We start from the raw sequence: 27,069 nt of genomic DNA, 5'->3' as shown, positions 1-27,069 counted from the left end.
CTAGAGGCAAAGGGATATTTTATGAGGAAACAATTATAAGCCTATACACACATACATTTAACATCCATGATCCCTTAATACATGAAATAAAACCTAACAAACTAAAGACAGGACCAAACAGTTCAATAACAAAGTATTTGGACAATACTATCAAACAACATGACCTAGATGATATCTGTGAAACATTCTCTTTAAAATTTTTTTCTTGGATTATTTTCAAGCATAGATGAGACATCTTTAGAACACGTCATATGCTATGCAGTGAAACCAGTATTAATAAAATACGTTCTCTTCTATAACAAAACAATTCAATTAGGGGATGTAGCTTAGTTGGTAGAGTGCTTGGCTAGCATGAAAAGGAATCTGAGTTTAAGCCCCAGTACCACATTAATTAGGCATGGTGATGCATGCCTGTAATCTCAGGACTTGAGATATGGAGGCAAAATCAGGCATTTAAAGTTATTTCTCTACCTAGAGAATTGAAGACCACCAGCCTTGGCTGCATGAGCAGGGGGAAGAAAGGAAAGGAAGGCATGCATGTTAAGGAAAAATAATTAAATTAGAAAATTAGCACCAAAATAACAATGAACACAGAGATAAATGGAAAAATTAATGAAAGACTAAAAGTACGCCTTAATGTTTCTTGTCAGTTGATTTTCAACAAAGGAACTAAGACTATTCAATGGATAAATGGCAGTGTTTTCAGCTAAAGGTACAACTCAAATCAGTATGTTTAAGAGTATAATTGGACCCCCATCCCACATCATGCACAGAAATTAGTTCAGAGTGGACCACAGACCTAAGAATAAGAACTAAAACTATAAAGCTCTTAGAAGAAAACACAAGAATAAATCTCAGTTATCCTGGACCAGGCAAAATTTCCCAGCTGTAACAACCAAACATAGTATCAATAAAAGAGAAAACTATTAAGAGGCTACAGCAGACCAACCATGAGTTGACAGCCAGCCAAAACTAAATAAAGACCAGTCTGAGTTACATAGCGAGAATGTGTCTTGAAAAAGAAACCAGGATGGCTGGAAAGAGGGCTTACTGGTTAAAAGCACTGGTTACTATTCCAGAGGACACAGGCTCAGTTTCACATGGCATTCACATGGCAGCTCACTGGAGTCTGAAACGCCACTTCCCCAGAATCCAATTCCCTCTTTGGCTTCCTCCGGCACCAGGCATGCACATGGTACAGACATACATACAGATAAAACACTCATACATATAATAAAGAACATGCAGCTAAGTGTTTCTTATCTCTAGTTTTACTTTCACGATTTCAATCACATTCAGTAAAATGTAGTCCAAAAGTAATAGTAAATTCTGGGAATAAAGCCAGGTATGGTAGCACAAACCAAAATCCCAGTAATTGGAAGGCTAAGTCAGGAGGATTGCAAGTTGAGTCTAGCATAGGCTACATTATGATACCTCTAAAAAGACCCACAAACAAACAAAAAGGAGGGACATGGGTGACATGGATGAGTGGTAAAGGTACTTGCCACCAAGCCTGACAATCTGAGTTCAAGCCCCAGAATCCACATGGTAGAAGGAGAGAACTGACTCCCAAAAGTTTTCCTATCACCTCCAAAGCATGTGCTAGTGCCCACACAAGTAAATAATGTAATAAAAGTTTAAAAAATTCCAGGAAGAAACAAAATAACTACATTTATATAAATTTATTATAGCATTGTCTTACTTTCTACTGCTGTGTTAAAGTGCCACAACTAAGCAATTTATGCAGGAAAGAAAGGGTTTCTTTGGGCTTACCGTCCCGAGATAAGAATCTATTATGGTAAGGCAGAGCAGCAGCAAGCAGCAGACTGAGATCACATCTCAATCAGGGAAGCAGAAAGAACAAACTCACAATGGTGGAGCCTTTTGAGCCCTCAAAGTCCACCCTTAGGGGCAAGGCATACTTCCTCCAAAAAGGCTCTTACTCCTCCCACAAAAACCCACCACCAAATAAGGATCAAGTATTCAAATGTCCTGAGACTTATGGGAAACAAGTCATTCAGACCATTGAATTCCACTCCCTGGCTGCCACAGCTTTGCGGCACAAAATGCATTTAGTTCTATTTCAAAAGTCTTCACAGAGCTAGGCCTGTGGAGCATACCTTTAATCCCAGAACTCTGGGAGGCAGAGGCAGGCGGATGCTGTAAATTCATTCGAGGCCAGCCTGGTCTACAAAACCAGTCCAGGACAGAGACAAGGCAATATAGAGAAACCCTGTTTCAGAAAAAAACAAAGTCCCCATAGTCTTTCACAGTCTCAACACAGCTCAAAAATCCAAAGTCTCTTCTTACACTCAACGCAATCTCTTAATTGTAACCCCTGTGAAATCAAAAAGCAAATTACATACTTCCAACGTACAATGGCACAGAAGATACATTAGCATTCCAAAGGGGAGAAAAAGAACACAGTGAGAAAATACTGAACCAAAGCAAGACCAAAACCCAGCAGGGCAATTTCAAAATCTGGTAGCTCTATGTACAATGTCAAAAGGCTTAGACAGCCCTACCCTTCCAGCTTTACTGACTGCAGCACACTTCTCTCTTGAGCTGCTTCCACTCCCTGTGTGTAGCTCTTCTTAGCAATTATCTCCGGCCTCTGGCATCTGCAACATCCTGGGGTCTCCAACGCAATCCAGGCTTCACGCTCACAGTTTCACACAGAGGCCCCTCTGGGTCTCCGTGCAGGCACTCCACCCTGCCACATGCCTGTCCTCAGTAGCTTTCCAAATCCTGTTCTCATCAAGGACTCTTAACTGCTGAGCCATCTCTCCATTCCCGCCCCTACTTTTTTATTTAGCCTTAGGCACATTCTTAAGACACAGGAAGAAAGATCACAGAAGATTCCACAACCCCTGTACTACTGCATCTTTCATGAACCTAAAGCCAGAACCTCATTGTCATTTGGGGTGAACTCTAAATCACATTCACAGCAGCTTCCATTTGTTGTTCCTTTTTAGGACTAGAAAATTCCTTAGGACTTTTCTTACATGGTGAAAGCTTAGCTGGGTTAGTGTCTTGTTCTGAGGCCACCACTGCCTTTTCTCCATTGCAGATCAGGCCTTGCCTTAATCACCTTAGCTCTTCCAGCACAAGACCTGACTGTGGTGCTCATTTTTTTTTCTTCAAGCTGTACATTCTATATTTATTTCTGCCCCACTTGTTCTTTTTCACTATAGGCCTCCATAAGAGTGATTACTAATAACCACACAACAGTCATTATTAGCTTATCATGAAATCTCCTCCACCAAAGAAATTAGTCTTTTCTTTTTTTTTTAAGATTTATTTAACTTTATTTTATGTGTATGAGTCTTTTGCCTGCTTGTATGTATGCTACATGTGTACCTGGTGATTGCAGATACCAGAAGAAGGTTCTGGATCTCCTACAACTCATAGACAGCTATGAGTTCCCATGAGTTCTCTGCAAGAGATAAAAGAATGGTTGGTATCCCAGTTCCTATTATTGGTCCCCTTCGAAACTTTTTTGAGCTGGGCCTCTGAAGTCCACATAGCTCTCAGGACTATGGGCTTCCAAGGTCCTACTAAGATTGAGTGTTGAATTCTGCTTATAGCATTCAACCAATTTTCTAGTCCAAAGTCTTCCACATTCCTCAAAAACAAACAGGTCTGTCACAGCAATAACCCACTCCCTGGCACCAACTTCAGTCTTAAGTTTCTTTTCTACTGCTATAATAAGACATTATGACCAAGGCAACTTAAAAAAGAAAGCATTTGTTTTGGGGCTTACTCTTCCAGAGGCATAAGGTTCTATCAAGGTGAGGCAGTACGGCAGCAAGTAGCAGGCATATTGGAGTAGCAGCTGAGGGCTTACATCTCAAACAGGAAGCATAGAGAACAAACTTGCAATGGTGCAAATCTTCTGAACTCTCAAAGCCCATCCCCAATAGCATATGTCCTCCAGAAAGGCCTCCCAATTGTCCCCAAATAGTCACCAACTGGTCTAAGTATTCAAATGTCCAAGGCTTCTAAGAGATGTCTCATTTGAACCCCAAGCATATTTTATACTAATAGTAATAAGTCAGATATAAAGGTGCACATTTGTAATCTCAGTGCCTGAGAAGCTGAGATAGGAGGACTGTGAAGTTATAGTACTCTGGGCTACAAATGAATAGACAAAAAGCAGTGGTAATATTTCACCCTTATAAAACTGTTACAGAATTCAAATCACAACTTGGCTCTTCAATAATTTGGGCATTTTTTTTTTCTTATACAATAAAGGTTTAGCGAGTTTAGTGGAGTTAGTTCTTTACTTCCAATTCTGGGGATTAAACTCAGACCACCAGGCTTGTATAGCAAGCACCTTTCTCAATTGATTTATCTTGCCAGTCAGTTTTAAATATAATGATAGAGTAGAATTAAAGCACTTTGTTATAATTGTTCTATATTATTATTGGCCTACATTACCACTTAAACTTTACCCTATGCATATATACATTGGAAAGTAATATTTTATAGGATTTAGTACTTTAAAAATACTAATGCCATATAATACTATGGTATTAGGCATACTAAGAGACTTAGATCCTATACAAATAAAACATTACTGCCCAAGCTGGGTGTGGTGGTGCATGCCTGTAATCCCAGCGCTCTGGGAGGCAGAGGCAGGGGGATCTCTGTGAGTTCAAGGGCAGCCTGGTCTACAAAGTGAATTCAGGACAGCCAATGCTACACAGAGAAATCCTGTCTTGAAAAACAAAGAAACAAGTAAGATTATTGCCCAATAAATTTCTCATTTTGGAAATGTAAATCAAGCTACAATAAAGTACTGCTTCACACCCAAGAAGATGGCTACAATAACAAAAAATATTGTAACTGGCATTAACAAGCTGTGGAGATACCCTCATTCGTTGCTGGGGAAAATGTAAAATGGTGTAGCTAAACATGGATTGTATGGTTGTTCTCCAAAAGTTAAACAGAGTTACCACATGATACTAAAACTTGTCCACAAAACTGGAAAAGCCCTGGGTTTTTCCCCCAGTACATATAAAACCAGACATGGCAGACCAACAAATGGCCCAGCTGGACAAACCTGAGTTAAATAGCTGGAACTTACATACTTAGTGGAAGTAGAGAACCAACTTCTGCAGGTTATGTTCTGACTTCTACAGGAGTGGAGTGGAACAAGTACACACACATAATAAATAGGTAGATATATAAATAAATGAATAAATAAGTAAATAAATAAATAAATGTTTATTAATTTAAAAAGAGTGGGCTGGAGAGATGGCTCAATGGTTAAGAGAACTGACTGCTTTTCTAGAGGACCTTAGTTCAATTCCCAGTACCAACATGGCAGCTCACAACTGTCTGTAACTCCATCTCCAGGAGATCCAATGCTCCTTTCTGGCCTCCATAGGCACCAGACACATAAGTTGGTAAAACACCCATGCACACAAAATAATTTTAACTTTTTAAATTAAATTATGTGTGTGTGCACATATGTAAAAAAGATATAGTAGCATGTACTTGGAATCTCAGCATTTGGGAAACAAGAAGATCAGAGTCCAAGGTCATCCTCCACCACATAGCAAATTAAGACCAATATAGGTTACATGAGACTGTCTCAAAGAAAGGGGATGGTTCAATCGGTAAAGGCATTTAATACACAAGCTTGTAAACCTGGGTTCAATTCCTTAAAACCACAATAAAGACAGAGCAAACTCTAAACTCCACAAAGTTGTCCCCTGACCTCCTCACATGTGCTGTGTCATGCATCTCCCCCCATCATTCATACACACACACAAATATATGTACACAGTAATAACAAAAAAGTTGTAAACAAAGATTCATAGCAGTACTATTCACATAGGTCATTAGTGTGTAGACTATTAATCAGCAATACAAAGGAATATCATGCATGCTTACAAAAGTAAGACTTGACGGTATTACACTGAGTAAAGTCAGCCAGAGGAAAATCCCACATACTTCTTAATTTTGTTTATGTGATTTGCTGAGAAATAAAATCTATAAGAATAGAAAATAATGAGTGGTTAACTAGGGCTAGAGCAATAAGATAAATGACCATATCTTTGGAGATAATGGTATACTTTCGTCAGGCTTTGCCTTGCTGTGATAAAGTACATTACAATTTAAGGGAAAACAGATTTATTCTGTCTCACAATCAGAAGCTTCAGTCTGTTGTGGCAGAAAGCCATGGTATGACAGGTCACATCATGGCAGCTAAGAAGTTCTAAGAGCTGGGTATGATGACATATGTCTTTAATTCCAGCACACAGGGACTGAGGCAAGAGGATTTCTGAGTCTGATACCAGCCTGGTCTATAAAGTAAGTTTGAGAACATGGAGTAGTAAGCAGTGAGAACCTGTATCAAAAACAAAAAGAATAAAAAGAATGGTTGTGTTGCAAGATTTCTTTCCCCTTTTCCTCCTTTTATTCCATGTAGGGCCCCAGTGTATGTGATGATATTGTCCCCTTAGTTAATTATCTCTGGCAATGCCCTCAGTGTGCTCCATTGATCTTGGAGGTGCTTTTCAACCCAATCAGGTTGACAATCAAAATTAACAGTCACCTAGTAATTATTTAAAACTAGACTGCAGAGCTAAAGGGAGGCAGAATATATATTTAGCACAGGCCAAAGCCTGGGTTTAATGTTCAGTATCATGAAAATCAGCTTTTAATGTTTAAATAAAAATGAGCCCAGCATTGTAGAGGTGGGAGGTAAAGGCAGAGGAAGCTCTCAAATTCAAGGCCAACCTTGGTTACATAAAAAAAAAAAAAAAAAAAAAAAAAGTAGAGCTGGCCCAGTATATAGGCTTGTTAATTGCAGTCACTATCTCAAATAAAATAGAGATGGGGAAATGGCTCAGTAATAGGATGTTTGTCTAATACACATGAGGTCTTTGTTTCAGGCCCCAGTACCCTCCCCCCAAAAAAACACAATCATAGTCAAATTGGTTTGTAATCAAAGCTATACAACCCTATAAATTTACTAAAATAATTATGCATGTAATTTACAATGAGAACCTTTTTTCCCCTTTGAAATGAAATCTCACTATCTTTCCAGGCTTGGACTCAAGTCCCTAAAGAGTTAAGACTCTGGTTCCTCCAAGCCTGACTTTCCAATGGGGAATCTTTTGTGTAAATTTTATCTTAAACTAAATGCACTAGTGCACACCTATGATCCCAGCATTTGGGAGACAGAAGCAGGAGACTCTTGAGTTTGAGGGAAGCCTGAGATATACAGTAAGACCTTGTCTCAGAAAAATATATCTCAATAAAATATTATGCCCTCCTTAAACGTCTTAACACAGCCAGATGGTGGTGGTTTATACTTACGATCTCATCACTTGGGAAGCAGTGGCAGGTGGATTTCTATGAATTTGAGGTCAGCCTGGTCTACAGAGTGAGTTCCAAGCTAGCCGGGGCCTCATAGTAAGCCCTTTCTCAAAAGAAAGAGGGGGAAGGAGAGAAGGAGGGAAGGAAGGGAGAGGAATGGAAGAATGGAAGGAAAGAAGGAAGGAAGGAAGAAAAAAAACTTCACACATTTAGAGCTTAGTGTGGTGATACACACCTGTAGGAAGGGGGAGGAATGGAAGAATGGAAGGAAGGAAGGAAGGAAGGAAAGAAGGAAAAAAATCTTCACACATTTAGAGCTTAGCGTGGTGATACACACCTGTAATCCCAATACTTAGGAGGTAGAAGCAGAAAGATCAGGCATTCAAGGCTAGCCTGGGCTATGTGTCTCAAAGCAAACAAATAGGAAATATTAACATATTTTAACTAACCCCAAAGCCATTATAATATGAAATATGTTTTTGAAAACTATACTACTCTCTCACTCCATCTTTGGGGTTTTCTTTCTACATCTGTCTACAGTAAAGTATTTCTTTGTTTTTTGTTTTGTTTCATTTTTTTTAAATCTTGTTTTAGAGCAGCAGTTCTCAGCCTACGGGTCAAACAACCCTTTCACAGGGGTCACCTATCAGATATATTGCATATCAGATTTATATTATGATTCATAACAGTAGCAAAATTACAGTTATAAAGTAGCAGCGAGAATAATTTTATGGTTGGGGTCACGAATATATGAGAAACTATATTAAAGAATCATAGCATTAGGAAGATTCAGAATCATTGCTCTAGAGAAAAAAGGCCCAACAATAACAAGATGTAAGAACTAATAACTTGGGCTGGAGAGATGGCTCAGAGGTTAAGAGCACTGATTGTTCTTCCAAAGGTCCTGAGTTCAATTCCCAGAAGCCACATGGTGGCTCACGACCATCTACAATGAGATCTGGTGCCCTCTTTTGGTGTGCAGGCAGAATGTTGTATAAATAATAAATAGATAAATCTTTAACTTAAGGACAAATATTGAATAAAAAAAATGAGCTCTGGGACAGAGGTATAGCTCTGTGATGGTGCGTTTGCCTAATGTACATAAGACTCTGGGTTTGGTCTCCAACGGCACAAATATTATTACTACTACTACTGCTAATAATAATAATAATAATAATAATAATAAATCTGTTAAAACCAGATAAAGAAGTTCAGTAAGCATCCATTTTCTGATCACTTTATCAATGGTTCCGACAGTAGCTTTTTTTCCTCCTTTTCACTTGTTTTCCTTATGGCTTCAATAGCTGCTACTGTTGCTCCTTCCCTTCCTCCTCACTCATTCCTCAGAACTGAAGTTGGGGTCATATGCATGCTAGGTAAGGATCTAAATGGCTGTACTTCCTTTTTATTTTTAAGACAGGATCTCAAGACAGTTGCCCAGGGTCGCCTCAAACAGACTGCATAGTACAGACAGGCCCTGAACTTCCCAGGGAGCTGGGGTTATATGCCTGTACAACTAGGCCTAGCTTCTAATACATTCCTGACCATAAAACAAAACACAGGAAGGGTTTGCAGTCTGGAATCAAATCTTGGTTTTGCCTTGCAGCAAACAATTTAACCTCACTTATTCTTTATTTCATTTTGTGAATCTCACAGGACTAATATGAAAATATAGAGAGAGTACTTAGCATAGTGCCTGGCACAGTACAACAATCAATAGATAGAAGCTTTTATTTTCCACTTCTTAATATCCCCTAGGGCAGCATTATATTAAAGCACTCTTCAACGCCATTGAGATGGCTCTGCAAGTAAAGGTGCTTGCCGCCAAGTCTGACAACCTGAGTTCAATTGCCAGGGCCTAGGGAAGGAAAGAACTGACTCATGTAAGCTATCCTCTAACCTCATGATCAATGCACACCTACCTCCATATACAAACAGATAAATAAATGTGAAAATGTTAAAAAAAATAAAGTACTATTCAACAATACTGATGAAAACATTAAATGGATTTTCAAGGGGACTCAATTCAGGGAGGCAGAGACATAATGTATTTTTAAAAGACTTTCTCATAATAAACCATATTGGCATAAAAGATATAGTGCTGTTTTTTAAACTTTATTTTATTTGGGGTTCCTTAAATCCTCTTTCTTCCAACCCCTTAACCCTAGGTAGGAGAGAGAAAGTTAATGGGGAAAGGGGGCACAGACCCTTTTACTTCTTCCAGTATTTTAGGGCTGATGGGTTCTTTTAGGGCTATACCAATTGTCCGTCAACAGCAAAAGCAGCAAGCAGTGTCCTCCAACTTTCTCCTCCAAGCCACACTGTGCCACAAACCATCTCTGGTCTCTCCAAACTGCCACTCTCCACATGCCACCTTTCTTGTTCTGGGCTCTCCTATTTATATCCCTCAGGGTCCTAGACCACACCCCTCTCCATAATGCAGGAAGCAGGCAATTTGCCAGCTGGCAAAGACTACACCCCATAGGAGGCAATTATCAGCTGTGGATAAACTAAAGCCCAAACTAAAATCCCACACTTGGGATTAAAACAAAAACATATTTACATAACATAACTGAGTTTTTAAAGAAACCAAAACTTCCATTACACTTCTATGTTCAGCAATATAGAAATGTGGCACAAAAAAATTACAAAAAACTGAGGCTTCAAATCTGGGGTTTCTTCAGGCCTGGAATCACCTATTAAGTTTACAGCCATACAGGCAGATCTCTGCAAGTTTGAGGCCAGCCGGGTCTTTAAAGTGAGTCCAGGACAGCCAAGGCTACAGAGAGAAGCCCTGTCTGGAAAAAAAAAAAAAAGTTCACAGCCATATAGTATAGCCCTATACGTAACCATTTTTCCTTCATAAAATGGTAAGATAGTAATCTAAAGATATATATATTATATATATATATATATATATATATATCTCCATATATATTATATATATATATATATGGAGAGAGAGAGAGAGAGAGAGAGAGAGAGAGAGAGAGAGAGAGAGAGAGAGAGAGATAGGAAACTAACAAACCTTTTTATTGTTTGTTTTTCTAGGTAGGGTTTCTCTGTGTAGCCTTGCTGTCCTGAAACTTACTTTGTAGACCAGACTGGCCTCAAACTCACAGAAATCCACCTGTCTTTGCCTTCCTGAGTGCTGGGATTACAGACTTGAGCCACCATGCCCAGCTATAAACATTTATATAGAGACCCAAATTATAGAGAAAGACTCACAATTGTATCCCACCTCTATTACCTCAACACATTTATTGCATAAGCTTGAAATGCTTGATTTAAAACTTCAAAATAACTTTCCCTAGTAGTTTACTTTAGTTCTATCCATGGAAAAATCCAACCTGGATCTAGAATGCTGTTGCACACCAGTAATCTCAAATACTTGGGGGACTAAAATGGAAAGATTACTTGAACCCAGGAGTTAAGAAATAATAAGACTCACCTCAAAAGAAGATAGAAAGTAGTACTTTGTCAACCAATGGATTAAAGGATTTCTTTGACCTTTATAGTAACTATAGAAAGAGGACATATTTAAACAGTAAAAACTGTCCGTTAACAATATTATGTCTTTCTCATACATATATTTTCATAACATTAAATATCAAATACCAGTCACTAAGTCAACATCTAAGAATAAAAGAGCAAAACTCAGTCTTTGAACTGAGAACATTTTATCCAAACTTGTAATATATCATGATTATACTTATAATTTGCCACGTTTTCATTTCTATTAGCTCTTTTGCTTTTATCTTGTGTGAACTGTTAGGTTTGAGGGTTTTTTGTTTGTTTTCATTTTCTGAAAACATATTGCTATATAGCCCTGGCTGGCCTGGTATTTGCTATATAATCCAGCCTGACCTTAAATTCATAGCAGTCCTCCCACCATAGCCTCCTGAGGGCTGGCTTTACAGGCATGTGCCACAATTCCTAATACCATATTTTTCCTTTGTTTTTCAATGCTGGGGATGGAATCTAGTGTCTCAGGACACATGCTAGGTAAGTGTCCTACCACTGAGCTATTATACTAAAGCACCTTCAAAGTCTGGTTAGAAAAGACAATTATCTTTAAGTCTGCAAAAAGTATATTACACAATAAGGTTTTGTATTTTCAGCATGAGATCCTGGGCCTTCCACATGCTAGTCAAGTGTTCTACCACTGAGTTCGGGCTCTCATTAAGTTGCCCGGGATGGTATTGAATTCAGTCTTGTCTACCTTAAATCTGCAATTCTCCTATCTCAGTCTCCTGACTAGCTGGGATTATAGGCCTGTACGATCTGGCCCAGCTTATACTAAGTTTGGGTTATTTTCTTTTTATTTTGAGGCAAATCCTCACTATATTACTCAAGATGGCACAAAATTCTGGGTTTAAATCATTCTTTTGCCTTAGTATCCCAAGAGCTGGAACTATAGGTGAATCACACCATGCCCAAATCACTAAGTTTTTTTTCTTCTTTTCTTGTTTTGTACTTTTGAGACAAACTTGTCTATGTATGCCAGGCTGTCTTTGAACTCTGAATACTAGGATTGTTTTGTTTGTTTGTTTGTTTGTTTGTTTGTTTTTTAATCGTCATAACGTAGGTTTTTTTTTTCTTCTTTTCAGCACATAGAAAGCTCTTACTCGACTTGATAGGCTAGGGTCAAATAGAAGGGGAGGAGGTCCTCCCATATCAGTGGACTAAGGGGAGGGGCACAGGGAGAGAAGAAGGAGGATGAGTGGGACTGAGGGGGGCTATAGCTGGGATACAAAGTGAATAAGTTTTAATAAATAAATAAATAATTAAAAGAAAGCACTTACTCTGTAGCATTCAAAATTTTGCTACTACAAATAATATTTCATTACATGTTTATATATATATATATATACATATATACACACAATCATTCATTTGGAGCAGGAATATGTATATGTATACACATATTTCAACTTTCACTGAAATATACTAATATATCAAAATGAATGTATGTAATCTTTATACAATGTTGCAAAATTTCTTCCCATGATCATTATTCCAATTTAAATTTCTACATACAATATGTATCTTTGGCCTTACACCCCTGACAACAAAGAGTTTCATTGAACATTTTGATTTTTAACACTCCAATGGTCCTTTAAAGAGCCTTAGTATGTTTTCTTTTACACAGTACAGAAGATCAAACCCGAGCCTTGCACATTAGCAAGTACTAAAACACCAAGCTACAGCTTCAGCCTCAGTATGTTTTCAGTTAACATTTAACTTACAAGTGAGGTTAAGCCATCTTCCATATAAATAATGATTAACAAGTCAAGAATAAGCCAGGGCGAAGGATGTAGCTCAGCTGATAGAATGCTTGCCTAGCATAAATAAAGCCCTAGGTTTGATCCCTAGCATTTCACAAACCAGGCATGAGACCCATAACTATACTCAATTATCAGAAGGTAGTGGCAGGAGAATCAGCCATTCAAGTTCATCCCTGGCTTCAATAGCAAGCTCAAAGCCACCCTAGAATACATGAAACTTTATCTCCAAAGAGGGAAGAAGAATCCAAAAATTCTAATTATCACTGCTACCAATGAAGGAAATGAAGCAAGATGAACAAAAATTAAAGGAGACAAGACATAATTATGCACTCTTGTATTCCTAGCATGACAGAAAGTAAGGTAGAATTACAACTTGCCTTCATCCTGGATTTTATACTTAACTAAAAATCCTGCCTTTTTTTTTTTTTAAGAAAAAGAAAAAAGATGGGTGTGGTGATACTGTGCTGGTACTTTTAATACCAGCACTGGGGAGTGAGAGGCAGGAGGATTGGGATCAAGGCCAGCCAGAGCTACATGAGACCCTGTCTCAAAATAAGGGGAAAAAAATAAGGAGATAAAGGCAAAACGTGCAACTAGACTACATGATTACTTAGAAGAGCTAGCAGAAACTACTAAAAAATAATAGAAAACAAGGAACTCAATGGAAATGCCAAAGTCAAAATTAATACTCTGACATATACATCAGTAATAATCACTAGAAAATAAGTTAAAGGACTTGAGAGATGGCTCACCAACTCACATGGCAGCTTACAACTATCTGTAACCCCAGTTCCAGGGTATCTAACATCCTCTTCTGTCCTCTGCTGGCACTAGGCATGTACATGATGTACAGACATATATGCAGGTAAAATACTCATTCACACATATAAAATAAAATAATTTAAAAAGAAAAATAAAATTTAAAAACAACTAGCTGGAGCTAAGAATGAGACTAGAAGATGACAGTGAGTTTAAATCCTGCTTAGTCTACACAGTAACACCTAATCTCAATCCTACCTCCCCACAAAAAAACAAAACAAAACCAAAAACAAAACTACCTGTCATGATCACAAGAGCAACAAAACCATAAAATACTCATTTAAGAATACACTCAAGGGGTTGGAGAGATGGTTCCATGATTAAAACTCTATGCTGCTCTTCCAGAGAACCAAAGTTCAGTTCCTAGCAAACACGTTGGGTAGCTCTCAACTGCTTTTAACAGCAGCTCCAGGGAATCTAATGCCCTCTTCTGGCTTCTGAGGGACCCCACAAAATATGTTATATAACCTCATAGTGATACACATATACACAAATAAATTTTGAAAACAATGTTTTATAATGAACAAGCTTAAGAAGAAAATGTAGCACCTATATGAAAAAAAAAAAAACAAAACAAAACTGAAACTCTACTGAAACACACAAGTAACACCAATATTGCTCAGAGGAAAGAACCACTAATGATACCTCATTTTGTTTTGTTTTGTTTTTTCAGACAGAATCTCATGCAACCCCAGTTCATTATGGAGCCAAATTCCTGAACCTCCTGTCTCCTCCAAATGCTAAGATTATTGGTATGCACTACCACACACAATTCAGTGTCTTTATTACTGTAGTTTCTATTTTGTAGGGCAGAGTCTCATTATGTAACCTAATCTGTCCTTTAACTCACAGCAACCTTCCTGTCTCAGCCTCCCAAGTGTCAGGATTATAGCAATGCACCACCACACTTGCTAATACAATCACCTTCCCAACCTCCACTTTGTTTACCACAAAGTCCATGTGAATCCATTCAAAATCCCAAACAAACAAGTTGATTCTGAGAACACAAGGAAAACCAAAAATATCATGAAGCAGGGCATGTTGGCTCATTCCTGTAATGTCAGCATCCAAAGGGCTAAGGCAAGCAAATTGCCATGAGTCCTGGCCAGCCTGGGTTACATTAAGGCAGCACCAAAATTCCCTCACCCCTAAAATCTTGATATAGGACAATGAAAATTTTTTATCAAGTATTAACATATAATATAGCTGTAATTACCTAAGCGATACTGTTTCAGCACAGAACTAGACATACATTTAAAAAAAAAAAAAACTAGGAAGAAATTGGCACAGTTGGAAATATACTCCACTGTAAAAAAATTAAGATTTGTAAAGAATAGATAGTATAATAAACTGTGGCAGGATAAATAGCTACTTACTGGGGGAGGAGAGGTAAAGACTTAACTAAAATCAGTGGCAATATAGAGCTAAATATAAAATCAAAACTACACCAAGTACTAAAGGAAATTCTGGAAGAAAAAAAATCTTAATAACCTGAAGAATGGTTATTAAGAATGGTTTCCTCCAAAAAGGTGGTGGTGGTGGTGTGTTGGTGTGTGTGTGTGTGTGTGTGTGTGAGAGAGAGAGAGAGAGAGAGAGAAACAGAGACAGAGCTAGAGAGAGACAGGGTCTCTTTATTATGGAGCTCTGGCTAGCCTGGCACGCACGCTCTATTTAGACCAGGCTCGCCTCACTCAAAGACATGAGTGAATTAAAAGCATGAGGCAGAGGCAGTTGGATCACATTTGAGGCCAGCCAGGATTATACGATGAAACCCTGTCTCAGAAAGAAAAGAAAAGAATGAAAAGAAAAGAAAAGAAAAGAAAGAAAAAAGAAAGGAAGGAAGGGAGAAGGGAAAGGAAGCAAGGAAGGAAGGAAGGAAGAAGAAAAGAAACAAAAGAAAAAAACAGCTAAGGAAACAGAATAGTAAGGTATATATGAAAAAAAAATTACCAATTACAACTTATTGAATGTGTTTTAGAAACACACCATGTGTTTCTAAATCCTCTTATACATTTTTCCATTCAATCATCACAAGAATTTTGAGAAGTAAAACTGTTATTGTTCTCTTACAAATATTTAAAAAAAAAAAAAAGTCTCAAAACCTGAAGTGACATGGTGGCCCATGCTTGCAATCCCAGCACTGGCCTGCCTGGGCTGCATATAGTAACATCCTCTCATAGGAAAAAATGTAGGTTCCTTCAACTCCAGCTACTCTGACAGCTGATACAAGAGTCTCCTTTCAGCACCAGACTTGGGACTGGCCTGGGCTCCTGGTCTCTTTTTATTAAAAAGATGACTGAGGGGAGGGTTTGGGCTGGGGTAATGACTCAGTGGTTAAGAATGCAAGCATACTGCTCTTATAGAGGACCTGAGTTTGGTTCCCAGGACCCACATTCAGCAGCTTACAACTGTATATACCTCCAGGTAGGGGAATCTGAAGCCACTGGCCTTTTCTTGTACCTGCGCTCACACAAAATGCACATAACTAATAAAACAAAATCTTTCTTAAAAAAAGAAAATGATCACAAGGTCTGAAATTCCAAATGCTTGCTGAGCCCTGGATTGGATCATCAGCACCTCATAAAGCCCAATGTGGTGGTGCACAACCATAATCCCAGCACTCAGGAAGTAGAAGGCAAAGAGGATCAAAAGTTCAAAATTATCCTTGGCTACATAGCAAATTTGAGATCGGCCTGTACTACATGCGTGTTTCAAAAGGCCAAAAGATTTAAAAGTAAACAAAGATCAAGTAAATTGAATTAAAATGGAAGCGCTAGGGAAAAAAGCCAGGAGTTAGGAGAAAAGGGCTCAGTGACAGAGAACTTGCTTTTAGAATGTGCCAAGTCCCGAGTTCCATCTCTAGCCCCACAAAAAAACAAGCCAGCATCTCACTCCTGAGCCCACTTATAACTCACTCCTAATAAGGGGCTCCTTATAAATTGCACAGATATATACACTGTAAAACCACATCACATTCTTTGGAAATATAGTCCCTGCAAGGGATTAGTTGTATATATATTAGTGAAGAAGTCAGCTGAAAGTCAGACATGTTGACATTACTCCTGCAATCCCAGCACCATAGGAGGTTGAGGATTACAATTTCCAGGCTACATGGGGCTAAGTTAAACTAAAAAACAAACTCAGTTGAAAACAGATTTAATCTATAATTATCTATCATTTTACCAAAAAATCAGCATTGCATATATCTAAAAAAGCAATTATATCTGTTATATAGTTTATAATTGTTCAGATCAGGAATCTATATGTCTAAATCATTTGAATCAGCTTCTTTTAGTCTTTTTTTCTTTTGCTGTGGTTGTTTGCTTTGGTTGGTTAGCTGGTTGGTTGGCTGACTGGTTGGTTGGTTGATTGGTCCCGACTAGCCTAGAAGTCTCCATGTAACTCAGACTTCCCAGATCTTCCTGTCTCTGCTTCCATAGTGCTTGAATTATATAGGTATGTACCACCATGCCCTACAGTTTTTCTCTAGTTTTAAGGGAACATTTCACCTTACACAATGTAAACCAGGTTGGTTTTGGCCTTACAGTACTCCTGCCTCAGTTTCCTGAATGCTGGGATTACAGAAATGCACTCCTGTGTATGACAAATAATCTTAGTTCAAAATGACACTGTAGAAATGGCTCAATGAGTAAAATGCTTACAAATATCAGAACCTGAACTCAGATTCCCCAGTGTCCATGCAAAAGCTAGGCAGGGGGGTTATCTGTAATCCCAGCACCAAGACTCAGAGACAGGTAGATCCCATGTGCTCACTGGTCAGCTAGTCTAGCAATTTGGTGAGCTTCATGTTCAGCAAGAGACCCGGTCTCAAAAATTAAGGCGCGACACTATAGAGGAAGTCATCTGATGCTAACATCTAACCTCCAGACACACTGGCATGAGTGAATACATTTGCACACACATGAACATCCCACACAGAGATATATAAATAAGTAAGCAGGCAAAAAAGCATCCCTATAATTTCAATATAAGGGTGGACATTTTTTAGTTCATCATAAGAAGTTTAATCATATAAAAGTCTCCCTGAGGCTGGGGTGATAGCTCAATAAGTAAAGGTATTGCTTTGCAAGCCTAATGCCCTGAGTTCAATCCCTGAAATCCACATCAAGAAGGAGGGAACGACATAAAGTTGTCCTCTGACTTACACACACACACACACACACACACACACACACACACACACACACATCAACATCATCATCATCATCATAACCATCATAATAATAATTATTAAAATATAAAAGTCTCTCTGACTCATAAGGAGCTTTGGAACATATACACACCAGGTACAATGCACATTCTTCACAAATGTAAAATTTGAAAACTTGCAGGCAATTGCCATGTAAAACAAGGGAGGGGTGGTCATAAAATCTTACCACTAGTTGAGAAGCTAGTGGCATTTGATAGCTGCTTGCATAGGAAGTATCAGCTTTTTCTTAATGGCATGATCCCTGGTAAGCTTACCACACTCCAGGGCAGGACATACTTCCAAAAGAAGTAGGGCAACACATAATGAATTCCATGGGGAAAAAAAAGAAAACTCGTTGCATGAGGAGAACACTGAGGAGAACAGGGGGCGTGGGGAAAGGAGGCCAGTAAATATGACTAAAGTTACACTTTATGAAATTCTCAAAGAATTTATAAAACCATCATACTTTTAAAGTTCAGAGCTGCTAGCTAAGAGTATATACTGCTCTTGCAGAGGACCTGGGTTTGGGTCCCAGCATCTATATGGCAGCTCACTATTCTAGGGTAACAAACTCTGCTGGCCTCCGCAAGCACCAGGCATGCATACAATACACAAATATACAGGCAAAAAATATTCATATACATAAAATTTATAAATCTTTTAAAAATTGTTCAAGGGGTCTGTTGTTTAACATTAATACTTATTATTTATTTATCTTTTAGTTATCAGCAGTTATTCCTAAACCAGCTGTATACCCAAATCACAACACAGAGACTAGGTTTATTTAATTAACCTACAGCACAATGCTGAGCAATGATTACTCCATCCTAAACCTCCAAGCCCACATAGTTAGTTTCCTACCATTCAGATTTTCCACATTATACTTGCTTTTAGTCATCTCTTAGCTCCGGTTCATCTCTCCTCGTGATTCCAAGTCCTCTCCTGTCCATGCCTGCTCTCCTACTCCCCCACATGCTTACTTATCCTCCCCTCCGGAACAGGATGCCCCACCCTATTCTCTCCACTGCACATCATTGGCTAGTTGTTTAATTGAAAATACAGAGAACAAATGGTGGCATATTTACACAAACTTGGGACAGGAGATGTTTAGAATAAACATCGCAGTGCAATGTCCAGATTGAAACCAGATAGTGGGGTAGAGAAATCAGCATTTGAATGAACAAGGATAAATTGTATACATTCCACAAGAACATTATAGCAACAGGGGTCAGACAGATGGATGGCTCAGAGGTACAGAGTCCTGGCTGCTCTTCCAGAGGACCCAGTTCAATTCCCAGCACTCACATGGCAGCTCACAACTATCTGTAACTCCAGTTCCAGGAGATCTGACACCCACAGACATACATGCAGGGAAAACAATGTACATAAAATTTAGAAATAAATAATTAGTTAAAAATTGTCCAAATTCATTCTTGGTTACACAACTTTGAGGCCAACTTGGGGGCAGGGGATGAATAAATGAATGAACAAATGGCATACGCAACAAAAGAAAAAATATATAACTGACTTAATGATGTGTCAAAACTTTAGTGGCTCAAAACACACCATCAAGATAGCAGACAGAGTGGTTACATGCCTTTGGAGGCTGAGCCAGGGGGATCAAAAATTCAAAGCCCAGCCTGGACTACACAGCAAGACTCTTAAAAAAATAAATAAAAAGCAAAATTTTTCAATCAACCAAAGTACAAAAACAGGGCTGTCATGTAACTCAATGGCAGACCACCTGTCAAACATATAGGAGACCTTGCACCATAAAAAAAAAAAAAAAAAAAGGCCACTCATAGTCAGAATGGGAGAGTTTATTTGCAAAGGATATCAACTATCAGGGTCTAGTATCTAAATTACAGTTTAAATTTTTTTTATTAATTACATTTTATTCACTTTGTATCCCAGCTGTAGCCCCCCCTCATTCCCTCCCAATACAGTTTTTAAAAACTCTTGTAAATCAATAAAAAAGCCAAATTTTAAAATGAGCGGAGGTCTTTTAAGATCTAGAAATATGGGTAACAGACAAATGAAAGCTCCTCTCTGTCTGTCTGTCTGTCTGTCTGTCTCTCTCTCTCTCTCTCTCTCTCTCTCTCTACCATGCTGGTCTTAAATGAGGACTGCTTTCTTCTGCTTCTCATTGCTTCTCAATGGCTTTGCTGGATTAAAGGAATGTATCACCACACCCCACAAGACTGATGTTTTAGCACCATAAAATTAAAACAAATTTCTACAAATCATCAAAAATACTATAATTCATAAAAAGACAACCAGTTTAAAAATGAACAAATTCTTAAATAGACAGTTCAAAACATTCTTCAAAGAAGAAATATAAATAGACAAAGTACAAGGGAAGATGCCCTACATCATTAGTCATCGGGGAAATGCAAATTAAAACCACAATAATACCACTTCACACCCACCATGAGGCCATTATAAAAAAGAGCAGCAAGTTTTTAGAGGAGGTATAGAAATCGGAAACCATATATATATTGGATATGATAATATATAATGGTGGCACCTCTGTAGAAAACAGTTGATATGTGATCCAGTAATATTACACAGCAGCACTAACCACAAAAGTTTAAAGGTAGGAACACCCCAAATCTTCATGAACTCATGAATGGATATACCCATAAAGTAGAGTATTACTCATCCATAGAAGGAAATGAGACAAACATAGTGGGTGAATCTCAAAAATATAGTAAGTAAAAGAAGTTGGCCATAAGGGCTGAGGATATGGCTTGTGAGGACCTGAATTTGGAGTTCTAAAATCCAGGTAAAGCCAGATGCTGTAGCATCTCAACATTCCTACAGCAAGGTGGGAAGTGGAGACAGGAAGCTGCCCAGATGAAATACCCTATTCTCAAGCAAGATTAAAGGTAAAGACTGAAATCTTAGATTGTCCTCTGACTTTCCTATGTGAGACACAAACACATGTTCACACACAAAGATACACACAGAGAGAAAGACAGAGACAGAGACAAAGAGACAGAAAGACAGACAGGCAGAAAGAAAAAGAGAGAAGGGCTCATGCAAAGATTTACAGGAAAAAGTCAGAGCTAAGAGGTGTAGGGTTAGTATTATGACTAGAGACTAAGCAAAGCTATTGAAACAGGGCCACTGGTTTTTAGAGGGAGGAGAATGGGGAGTGAACACTTAATGAGTAAGTACAGTGTTTTCTTTCAAGATGATGAAAACACTTTGGAATTAGATACTAGCCCAAATACAGTAAAGTTACTTAATGCCAAAGACTTATGTATACTTTAAAAATGGTTTAAAGCCAGGTTTAGTGGCTCAAGCCTGTAATCCCAGCAGTTTGGGAGACTGAGGTAGGAGAATCACAAATTCAAGGTCTGCCCGGTCTAAAAGTAAGTTCAAGAACAACCTGGGCAATTTACTGAGACCTACTATCAAAAAGAAAAGAGGGCTGAGGATGTTTGTCAGTGGCAGAGTGCTTTCTGGTCATGTGCAGGGCTGATGGGTTCAACCTCAAGTACCACAAAAATAAAATGAAAGTATTAAAATGGTAAATTTGTTACTGAGCTTTATCACAATCTAAAAGATCCCATGCTAAAGTATAGCAAAGATATATTTCATTTCTACTAAGACTTTTTAAAGGAGCCTGAGTGGGGCTTAGGCAGGAGGCAGGAGACCTTGGGTTAAATCCCAAACACAGCTTCTTTTTAAAATGTAAGGAAGGGCATTAAGAAGGGAACAGTTTATATGGAAGAAAGGGAAGGAAAAAGAAAAGGAAAAAGTTTTAGAAGAAATATATAGTCTTAAAAGAAAGAACATTAAAGAAGAAATATATAGTCTTAAAAGAAAGAACATTAAAGACCTATTTCTACAATAGGTCTCTCTCAACAACTTCAACATTTTCCAAACCAAACATCTCATGATATTTACAGAACAACTATAAATACAGTACTCATATATAAAACCCCAAAATAAAAATTAAATTAAAAATGGCATCAACTCTAATTTCAAAATAAATGTCTTTACATGTCCTTTACAGCCATCAAAGTTAGTCATTGCCTAACAATATAACAAATTTTATATCTCAAATAAAAAAGAGTAAGACACTCCTGTAAAAGCCAAGAGACCTAAGGAAGTCTACAAATAGAGCTGAGTACTTAATACAAAAATAAGAGACAGAATCTTTTTCTTACATACAATTCATCCTCACAGAAAAGCATGTACACAAAAATTTAAGCTCTACTTTTTTTTTTTTTGAGATAGGGTTTCTCTGTGTAGCCCTGGCTGTCCTAGAACTCACTCTGTAAACCAGACTGCCTCCTGAGTGCTGGGATTAAAGGCCTCCACACTCAGACCCACTAATTACTTTTAATTCAGTTACCTAACAACTAGGAATGTATTACTACTAGAATATTTCTATATTTCTATTATGTTTCTTGGCAGTCTTTGGCCATATTAATTACTGTCTCAGCAATGGACAAGTTAATGAAAACAGAAACACCTCTGCTTTATGAATAAAAACTGAAGCCAATATACAAACATCTAATGCCTGAAACACTAGAAAATAATCATGGTAGTGAATGTAGACTTGTGATGGGAGCATTATCACTGATCCAGAGTCAGAAGTGCAGGTTCCACTACTTACTAGACCAAGTATTTGTTTTGTTTTTATTAGTTTGTTTGCTTTGTCAGTTTTACCCCTAGATGTCAACCAGGCTATCCTGGTTTTGCCTGCTTTTGCCTCCCAAGTGCTGGGATTAAAGGTTTTGTACCACCACACCAGACTTATCTTTGACCTTTATACTATCTTTAAAATATGAGGAAGACTCAGAAGGATAGTGTAAAAGTATGTGTAAAGTATGCAGACAATTTAAAGAGGAGCATGGTGGAAAATGCAGCAAAAAGAAGGAGGGGCAGAAATGACTCCCAGGAAATAAACCTAGTACTACTCTTCAGCCTCAATCTCAGCATACGATTCCCGCCTTTTCTCATCCCACTCCTCAAATACACTTCTATAATTATATGCCCTTCCACTCCAGGAATATCTAGCTAAAAACTAGGGAGACCACACTTCCTGGAAGAGTTGAACATTTCTAAGCTCCCACTGTACCTTTCTATTTCTGCTCTATTTTAATGCATGCCTGAGATTATACATATTGGTATGTATGCATATATACCACCCTCCATATTTATATATACATACACAAAGTATGTATATATACTCATCTCAATCTCAAACTAAACACAATATTAACCTTTGTATCAAAACTGTAAGTAGTCAAAGAAAGGATTATAGTCTTTTCAATTTCAAAACATAATGCAAAAAATGTTCTTAAATTTACAACATTCCCAAAAACTCGATATATGTCAGCAAGACTTGTAAAAAATAATCATGAAGTTAAAAATCCATAATCATTAATCTTGACCTAGAACAGAATGAAAACATCACAAGACCTCCTTACCAGAAGCTAAGTAACATATTCAGAGAACAAAATGTCCAAGTAATCTATTGTAATTTAAAGTTACACCAGCTGCAGAAGCAGCTCCATGGTAAAGGGATTGCCTAGCATGTTCAAGGCCCTGTGTTAGATCCTCATCAAACAAAGATACAAAACCATTAAAACCAAGTGCCAGTTTTCAAAGAAAATAAACTCCAGAATAACAAAAAACATCAGGTATCGTTATCAAACACTCAAAATCAGACATTGTACATTTTAGCTAATGTTTAATACAAAGTACCTTTCCCTCAGGCTGTCCAGTTTAAATAAATCTTAAATTCAACAATCCAAAGAGTTACAGACTGTCTAAAATCAACTCCAGCTCTGTATCATACACTAAGGTCTGTTGAAAAGTTCTTTCTATTAAAACTTAGGAGGCAGAGGCAGGCAGATTTCTCTGGGTTCCAGGCCAACCTGGTTACACAGCAAATTCCAGGTCAGCTAGGGCTGCACAGTGAGACCACGTCTCAAAAACAAACCACTACTCATGAAAAACGGATAACAAAGCTTCCAAATTTTTGGATGCAATCACTACTACACCGATTTTCACAACTCAAGACTATTGACTTTGATTCAATACAACTGTCTCAAGCAGTAATCCTTAAAGAATCACACCTGAAAGCTGAGGCAAGAGGATGGAAGGAAATTCAAGACCAACCTTAGCTACTTAACGAATTTCGGGCCAGCCTTGGTTACAGGATGAAACCCTGTAACTTTTTTTCAAGGGGAAAAAAAAAATACAGGGAGAAGAGCAAGAATCACAAAACTTGCACTTCAGTTTAACAGTGTATCAACTGGCAAGATATAGACACACTCTGGGGGTTTCCACCCACATCCCACTTTCTAAATGTTTCACAGCTCTTAACTAAACAAAACCTCTTTCAGTACAAGGAAACCACCTCAAGACTTTTATTCTAACCCTATCATACTATCTCCTCCCCATTCCCAGGAAGTCAGTCTCAGAACACACACCACACCTCTCAGTTCCCTTGCACCTAACACAATTTACACAATCAGTTTGCTATATCCCTCACCCAGTTTTCAGTCCTATCGACCCTTCTACAGCAAACGAACCTCTATATTAAGCATACTGTGTCCCCCACTCCATTTCCATCAATATAACACGGCCCAACCTTGTTGAACATTCCACACCCAAAAGGATTCTTTCAGTAGCATCAATCTCACTTAAATGATCTCTCAGCCCCTTTGTCAACCATCTCCTGTATTCTCACCTTCCCTGTCTCTGGGTCTTTCATCAACTGCTAAAGTTGCCACCCTCCCCAACAGAAACAAACAAACAAACAAAAAAAAACAAGCAAAAAAACAAACAAACAACAACAACAAAAAAAAAAGCACCTTAACCTCAGATCTGTCCTTCCCCACTTTCCCCCGTCTTAATTTTCCTCTCTGTATTCGGTCACTTAGACTCCAGCTCTTACCCAAGACCTGAGTGCGGCCTCGTCCAGTACCTTTGGGTGGCTTCACGCACCCTGCCGTGGTCAAGCAGCTCCCCCTCAAAACACACACACACACACACACACACACACACACACACACACACTCACACTGGGCGCTTACTCTGAAAAGACTGTTGGCCGCCGCTGCCTCCTTCCATTCATCCTGGGCCCATTCATCTCTCAGCCCGATCCTGGACACGCCCCCCGGCCTCCTCCCTCTCTCAGGGTCCTGGGCTGGCCGGGACCCTCACCTCACTAGAGACTCTGACCGACTGAGACCGACTCTCTTCACTTCTCCCTCGCTGTCTCTCAAGCCTCCTCCAGTCCACCGGACCCGCTACACCGTAGACTAGACACATATACATATACCTCCTCCTCTAACGCCTCCTCCGATGCTTCTTACTCCCCTCCTCAGAGTCTGGAGCTCATCTCCCAGTGCTGTGCGCGTGCGCGCGTCTGCCCGAGAGCCCACCGTGCCTGAAACCGCGGTTAGGGAAAGAGCGGGCGGGGTAAGGGGGAACAGGGTGCGAGCCCAAGCTCGCGCTCGCCCCTCAGCTGACCGGGAGCACGCGTACTGAAACCAGAGAATTCTGCTAGACTGGAGAGGGGCGGGGAAGAAGGGGGAGGGAGGGGGAGAGGGGGAGGGGCGGAGAAAGCCAACTGAGCAGCCCAAACTCGGAATGGCCCCTATCATAGCAAGGTGCCCACAGACTGGCCAGCTGGCGCTTGTGCACACCTTCCCCGAACTCAGTGCAGCGAGGTAGATGCGCTTCGAGGAGAGAGGCTTCTCTCCCTAGCAAAGAGAAAAATCTCAGCCAGGAGCTAAGAGAGACACCTCCTGCGTGTCCTGAAGCACTCGTCCTCACGGCTGCTTTACCCTCTTCCATCCAATAAATAAATAAATAAATAAATAAATAAAGAAAAAGAGTACAAGCGCACACCAACCACTTCCTAGCCACCCGCAGACCACTTTCAGCTCTTTGTAAACCTTAAAATGAACCAGCTCTGTAGAGACGTGGTACCCACCAGTACCTTTCCACCAGCCACCCCTTACTCACTTTTTCTAGCTCCCGGTTTATCTCGCGAGACCCATACCTGCCGGCTTTGGGATTAGAAGTCGAAGCACAGATTTGCAAATACCTGTCTCCTGGTAATGTTGCAAGGGCAACGGTCATGGCATATACCACGGCCGCCCCCCCCCGCCCCCAGGACCTCAGTGCTCGTGGGGGAGGGGGGGCAACAACCAAAGCACGGCTGGGAAAAGGAGCTAACCGATTTTTGACGGCGTGTAACCGCTAGGCCTAGGCACGTGGCCAGTGCCTCACTAGCGGGTGCGCTGTACCCTGGGAAGTGTAGTTCTTGTTCCCACCTCTAGTCCCACTCCTCTCCTCAGCCACACACAGGCCTCAGACTGGGAGGGGGTTATCGGCGCCATTTTATGGGGAACAATGGCCAATGGCCCCGGTGATGAAGGGTGGGTGAGGGTGCAATGGTTTAAGGGTTCACTTAACTGCTTCTGGCCCCTCTGTATCTTAGCAACCCCTTCAGCAGCCTGGCCCAGCCCCCTTGCTGCTCTGATGGGCTTCTGGATGGCTAGCAAGGGAAAAAGCCACTTTCTCACAGAGGCTAGCCCTATCTCCCATTACCCACCTCCCTGAAAAAACAAAACAAAACAAAACAAAACTCCCAATTTCTCAAATTAGTGACTGCTGCCTTCTTTGAGCTTTCATTGCATGTTACTCTCAGCTCAATGTCTTCAAGAACTGCTTCATATGCTGTATGAGGCATGGTGAATAACTGTTCCTTTAACCTGTAATGATTCTGCCTTAACAAAGGAGGAAACTGAGGCTCAAGGAGGAGAAAACAGGCATAGCTTGCTGAAGGGTAGCCAAACGAACATGAGTCAACAGTTTCAAAGATTAGCAAGTTATTCCAAGTCTTAATAGGTCCTTAATCTTATGAAATAATAAATAGAAAACTGTGGCCACCTTTTTACTAATGTTGACTCTTCCTCCTATTGTCCTCTCTGAGCTTGATGATACAGTCAACACAGAACAATACTTAGGACTGTTAGCCCTTCAAGCTACTCTGATGCAAAGTCTTCCAAATAGTTTTTCTTTGACTACCAAACACTTACTCAGTAATTATTAAGCAGTGTGGCACACAAACACACACAGCTTTAGAAATTGGAAGATCAGATGAATCTGTTCCCAGCCAAGTACAGATCCTTCTCAATGGAGAAATATTTTGAATTTCTGTATATTTTTTTATTCAATTACATATTTACAAGTTATTTTGAAGATTTTTTTTCTGCGTATGAGTACATTATTTGCATGCATGCATGTGCACCACATGTGTGCCTGGTACCCACAGAAGTTAGAAGAAGGTATTGAATTACCTGAAATTGGAGTTACAAGTAGTTGTAAGGGGCCATATGGGTACTGGGAACCAAACCCAGATCCTCTGAAAGACCAGCAAGT

At 39.3% G+C, this 27,069-nt stretch overlaps 1 protein-coding gene across 14 annotated transcripts in view; it reads right to left on the bottom strand.

The window, feature by feature from the left end:
• Wnk3 (WNK lysine deficient protein kinase 3) overlaps positions 1–25,893 on the bottom strand; it is a 127,383-nt gene extending 101,490 nt beyond the window's left edge. For 10 of the 14 annotated variants that reach the window (XM_060374903.1, XM_060374911.1, XM_060374910.1 and 7 more), the window contains exon 1: positions 25,648–25,893. The gene's annotated coding sequence lies outside the window, so the exon portion shown is untranslated. Of the gene's footprint in view, positions 1–24,710; positions 24,775–24,958; positions 25,144–25,647 lie in introns of those variants that run through there. The other 4 variants (XM_060374906.1, XM_060374907.1, XM_060374905.1 and 1 more) reach the window with 4 other exon arrangements.
• Positions 25,894–27,069: the final 1,176 nt, after the last annotated feature.

The sequence above is a fragment of the Meriones unguiculatus genome, chromosome X, assembly GCF_030254825.1.
Source record: "Meriones unguiculatus strain TT.TT164.6M chromosome X, Bangor_MerUng_6.1, whole genome shotgun sequence".
NCBI classification, from domain to species: Eukaryota; Metazoa; Chordata; class Mammalia; order Rodentia; family Muridae; genus Meriones; species Meriones unguiculatus.
The sequence above is the reverse complement of the archived record's forward strand: the minus strand, read 5'-3'. Positions and strand labels throughout refer to the sequence as shown.